Here is a 6,399-nt window from a genome sequence, read left to right as displayed (position 1 = left end):
ACGAATGTCGTGGGGACTACATAGCCCCGATGTTTGCAATCTAAGTATCATTAAAGGCACTAGGCCTCTTGTTGTAGTCAAGATGCAAGACCTATAGAGGCTGACACAAGCCCTAACTTGGTCAGGGCTTATAGTTATGGAGTACTAGTATTCTATCCTGGGGAATGTGACACATTAGCGCCAGCTATGGTGGGCAATGGATGTGAAACATGACCCATGAGGCAATAATAAAAGAAGGACCGAACTGTGGTCCGTCAATATGATTGAGGTAGCCGAGTGACGACTATTGGAAGTGAAGCGAGCCAATAAAAGTTTTTCTCATGGATGTTCCCTTTGCCCAGTTGATTAAAAGGGAGATAAAGTGCCTAGAGTGAAAATGAATAGGCATAATATCAAAGAGATGATAGCCTCATTTTTCCATTGGGGGGAAACACTACATGGCTTAACAAAATATGTCGGTTTGAGCTAAAAATCAAGCATAGGGTGTTTACACACTATGTTGATTGTGCCAATAGATAGACTCATTATAGATTATATGTGGTGGGTTGAATGGGTAATTAGCCTAATCGTAATGCCAATGAAATGTTTCTTTAGCATCTAAATTGGGTTATATAGAGGAGTGTTGACCATTTGAGAGCGAAAGGCTCAAAATGCTACTGATGGCGCATACGGCACTGCTTGAGTATACTAGTGATCAATGATCTAGGATCGAAAGATTTTCTTAGAATTTGGTGAACCTTGCCATTATGGTCAAGGCATAAAAAATCATGCAGAAAGATTTAAAGGTTGGAGTGATCTGTTAGTATGGATTCAAAAGTGGAGTTGATACTAGTGAGATTTTGAAAATTTTTATTTGCTCCATAACTTTATGTGAGCATTGGGTGATTTCCTTGGTAGTGCGACCGTAAGGATCTATCGGAATATCCATACTTGAGGCAAGAAAGTGTATGCATGAGATCGAAAAATAACGGATGCATACGATGGTACGTTGAGATTAAGAGGTTTTCTATGAGATGTGCTCTAGATTGGGAGTGCCTGATACTAAAAGAAGTTTGGCGAGGTTGATGCCAAGTTGAAATTGACTTTGGGCATGTGATATACACCATGTGTAATGGAGCTACAATCATGGTGAATATTATTAGAGTTATGGACACTGTCCATTGCAGGGGTGTAGTAATCACCATAGTTTGGTTGTTAGCAGTCAACTGTAAGTTAGGCATAGCACTAAATATAGAATGGGTCATAAGGAGTCTAGTGTGACAATCAATTGTAGAAGAAGCATAGTAGCTTTTTGTGAGCGATGACAGCAGGAGTATGTTGTAGTGGTTGTGAGGACCTCTCCATGTGATGTCGACCTCAATGCCACATGTCGACTAGTGAGTAAATAAAGGGTATGAGGCCTTCATAATTATAGTAGTGAATGGGTATGAAGAGGTAAGTGGTTGGAAGCCATTCCCTAATTTTGGAGCCCTCCAGTGGAGTGGTAGTGGAAGCAATTTTGTTGTAATAGAGTTGGCGTGACAACCACTAGGTTTGGGTGAGTTAGCCTTGAGATGCCGCAACCCGAAATAAGAAAGCGCACATACATGGTATTGCGTGTTGGAGAATAATTGCTTAATGATCTCAACGGTCAAGGGTGTGAATAGAGGCGTAGTGCGCTCAACGATGGAATGCACCTATGGGGCGCGAATTGAATATTCAGCCAAAGAGGGTTTGTTGATAGTAACACTTACGCTTCGGATAGGCGTGAAGGAGGCCGAGGACAACTTGAAGGCCTAGTATTTTTTTCGGGTGCCTAGAGGCCGATGGAAGTGTTGGTTGTTCATCAGAGTTAAACCACGAGTTGGACGAGTTAGATTTAGATGTTTGATTACTCAAATTATAGCAATTGTTCCGTTTGAGGTAGAGGTGTAAATGACCCGAACACGCTCTCAGATATGACCCGACCATGGTGTCTCTGATGTATCAGAGTTTTAGTTACTCCTTGTTGATGTTAGGGAATGGAAGATCGTAATAACAATTTCATCGTAGGATGGCTGAACTCGTATGTGAAATGAGGTACCACTACACAGGGTGAATACGACAAAGGGTAGCAAGCCAAGGGTAATGATAATCGTACATTGAAATACCATGAAGTAATTGAGGGATGGCTTAGCCTAAGTGTTCTCTTGATTAGTGGGGTTACTGAACTGTAGAGTCGAGCGTTACCGTAGGATGAAATTGGACTTGCGAATATGGCATTCATACTTGTGTTAGAAAATTGCGTACGGTAAAAACGCAGCGGAAAAAGAATCAAACAAATTTGATTTTGAAAACTCTCGAGATCCAATCTCAAAAACCACGCAATTAGGATCCCTCATGTTCTTTAAGATTAAAGAAGAAAAACAAGATCGAATCTTTACCTTTTTCGTGGATAGATCTTCTCCTCAACTTGATGATCGTGGAATTGGGTTCTCTTGAAGCCGTACACACGTCCGGCTTCTATAGGTATCCACACGAGGTTGATGATTTGATCGATATCCTCACCGGGGTGCTAGCTCCTTTGCAAAAGACGTCGTTCTTGCTAGAATATGGAAGGGAGAGGAGAAGAGAGATGACGGCTAGGGTTTTCTAAAAACTCCCATATATTATATATAGGAATATAATTCTATTCCTAATAATATAATGACAATTAAGGAGAAGTATAAATCTAGATTTAAATTTATCCTTTTCTTAATTGGTTAGATCGATCAAATTCTAATTTGATTCGACTTGAATTTTATATTAATTTGATCTTATCAAATTAATAATGCAATAATTGCACATAAGCGCTCTTATAATTTACTAACTATTAGTAAGTCCTCTCCTATAACATTTACACTTTAATACCACTAATTTGTAGCAATTACAAATTAGTCCAATTATCAACATATTGACAATTAGGTCCTTCAGCGATTCAATAATCGCAATCTAGCTATCCGATCAATCACAACCTCTTATGTGTGTGACCCCATAGGTTCTATTCTATCTGGTAGTGAGATATATTTTGATCACTATCAACAATATCACTGAAACTCCTTTCAATGGATCAGAACAATTCCAACTCAGTTCAATGAGAATTATTTATCATCTAGATAATTCTCATGAGTCTCACAATCCACCAGTGACGCCTAGCAGCATGTAGTGGCATTCCAGTAGAATGGAATACTGAACCTCTTGGTGCAGTTACCGTGTGATACAATCCTTCTATCATGAGTCCCGACTAGACGGAGGTTATGGAATAACTCGTCAAACCCCATCGTCTGTCATATGTTAAATTTATTCGACTCGAGTTTCTAATATCGGAAACCCTTTTCCGCTATTTATTCTGCCCTGGCCAAGGTCTTCTAAACTCGGTCTCATAAATCACATAGGACTAACACCCCTATCTACCAAGGGAGATAGATTCCATCTAAGTGCGCACCCTATTCCTACAATGAACCTACTGCAGCCAACATGCACCGCAAGGACCCGAATGGCTAGGGACCAAGTGTATGTACAGTCAAACTACAGTAACATCATTGTGAATAGCCGAGGCACCGCAGGTCAAAGGACCAGTCACACTACTGCAATATTGAGTAAGTCACTTACGAGTGAGTAGACATCCAAGTGACTTCTCGCGTTGGTCACGCTCGGTACCCTTATTCTCTAACAACCATCTGCATATTCGCTTCAGTGTCCCCACACTGTCGACTCGAGACTCGTCTACCCAGAAAGGGAAGCTACCTATGCACCAATCTCACCGGATCAATCACCATTCCCGTGATGATCCTTTGATCGGGAGCATTTAGGAATTAACCACCAATGACACATGTCTCAAATTCTCAACACTTGAGAATATATGTCATCATCTTATTAATTCCTTGGACGATTCATGGACACATACACAACATGAATGAAAATAAAAATCTAAAGTTATTTATAATATTTAAAAGTCAAATACAAATTTATGTCCTAGAAAGAATATATGTGTCGACCTGGTTGGCTTCTAGGGCATACATCTAACAACTTGCTCGTCATGAGGATGAGTGGTGCCTACTTGTGCCATTTGTGAGCAACAAAATGTACCCTACATGAGAAGCTAAGTTGGGTTAAGTGGAATCGTATATGAGTTGGAGGCTAATTTCGAAGGTAATAAATACTCGAGAACATGCTAAAGTGCATAACCTCCTTGTGGGCTTGGAGATATACGTATGGTAGAACCCGCTTATGATGAAAGGAAGCGCCCAAAACGCTATTGCTTGGGAACAATGCCAGTGAAGCGGCTATATCGGATTCGAAAATATGTAATAAGTATGAAGCAGGGTCATACTATGTGAGGTAGACTCTTGAGTGAGCCAAGTTAATGGGCAAAATTAAGTAGAATAATGTTGGACTATGGGTGTGGATGGCACCAACACTAGTCATTGACGGAGTTCACCTACAATAGTAGTATTTGGAAGAGCACTGGAATGATACTCTATGGGGGGCTTTTAAGGAGAAAATGTCATGTCATTTGCATCGGAACGATGTTGGTGAGGAAATCCACCTTTGGTCCGGACATAGTACAGTAGCCGGGGGAAATTGTTCGCTTCGCCTGCAAGCAAATAAGTGATGGTACAAGTCCTACATAGAACTATTTGAAATAGTAGTGGCGTGAATTAAAAATTCAAATAGGAGATCATGTCTCCTATTAAGTGTCGTTGACAAGTAAAGTTATGGGGTTGACATTCGGTTAGATGAACCCTCAACAAACTGAGCGATTTGAGAATTAGGACGTGTACGCCTAGTAGCATGTCGGCATCCTCTTACACTGAGCCTTTGGGAGCTCAAGAACACAAGCGAAAGCATTTTCCTTGTCTATTTGGGAAAATTGGATTGAGGTATAAAATATTTTGTTTTATAGACGAAACTCCTTTTGAGAAGGAAAAGATATAAGATACTGAACTTTGGTTAATTGACAAAGTAAGGACTAAGACATATTGGACATGATTAAAGTAAGTTTAAATAAAAGAGTTTAGACTGAGTATGGATTAAATTAAAATTAATTTAGATCAAACAGGAAGTCCAAAAGAAGCAAAGTCTGGGTTTCAAACTTTTTGGACGCTCGGAATAGGGATTTGGGCACTGAAATATTTCGAACTGGTTTTGTAGGCATCCGGATTAATTTTCTGACTCCCAACCCTAATATATATACATAAATATACGGAGTTACATATTTTTACGTTACATGCTTCATACACTAGCTAAAATTCAATCACAAATATTTCAAAATGAATATCTAAATTGTCGAAATTGATTTACAACATAAAATAGCCGTACATATAAAGAGTCATAATTTTTAAAATCTATATCTTGAATTTTCAAAATTGAGCTTTTTTGAAAATTGTGGATTGTTGAAATTAACCCCATTTGATGCATAGGAAATCAGTTTTTAAAATTTATGATACTTTATGAGTATGCATCTTAGATGTTCTTGATCACATTTAATGGTGTAGATCTTGATTTTTGGTCTTCCGGATTTGGATTTACACTTATATAAAAATTTATGTAAATTATATATGTGTGTGTGCGTGCAAGCATACATTTATACACTTATGTATATTATATATGTAGTTATGTATATATATGCATCAATATTTATACAAAGCTATCAGTGACACGCCAAATTAATGTAACGACCTAAAATAAATAGTAGAAGTAGTAGCAACAGAGGAGGTTAGTAAAAATGTTAACTTTGCATAGTGGAACGGAAATAAGGGCTGCAGCAGGTTGAGGAAGGTGCGAGCTTGGTGGAACTCCGGTGGCGTGAGGGCGCTCGGGTGGAACTCCGGCGAAGTGGCGGAGCTAGGTCATCCATGGCGTTCTAAGGAAGAGAAGGGAGATTGAGGAGATAGGAAGTAGATCCGACCGAATCTAAGCAATTGGGAGAAGAATGAGGCGTTGCGGGTCGGAGGATCGACTGTTCGGAGCGGCGGCAAAAGGCAAGCCCACTACCCGCAGTTGGCGGAGCGGACAGAAGGGCGACCCGAGATCCTCCACCCGACCCGTTAGCTGTGGTCTGGACCGGTGAAGCCCAGCAAGAGGTCCAACTACCACAGAATAGGAGTCCACCTGGCCCACACCTCTATTTACCATTTTTGCAACAATGCCCTCGTAGAATAATTTAATTACATTTCAGTAAAAGTTGTATAGGATATATATAGTTAACAGGATGTAATTGCAAGGCATCAATGAAATGAATTAGCCTATTTTCTTCCCCAAAAGTTCTTCTCCAAACCCTTCTTCTTCTCTACTATTTCTCTTCCCAATCCTCCTCTCTCTCTATCTCTAATCTCTATCCCAAATTCTTATCCCACTCTCTATTTCTAATCCCCACCCCTTATCTCTTTGTATCTCTCT

Source organism: Ananas comosus, linkage group 13, assembly GCF_001540865.1.
Source record: "Ananas comosus cultivar F153 linkage group 13, ASM154086v1, whole genome shotgun sequence".
NCBI classification, from domain to species: domain Eukaryota; kingdom Viridiplantae; phylum Streptophyta; class Magnoliopsida; order Poales; family Bromeliaceae; genus Ananas; species Ananas comosus.
The sequence above is the reverse complement of the archived record's forward strand: the minus strand, read 5'-3'. Positions refer to the sequence as shown.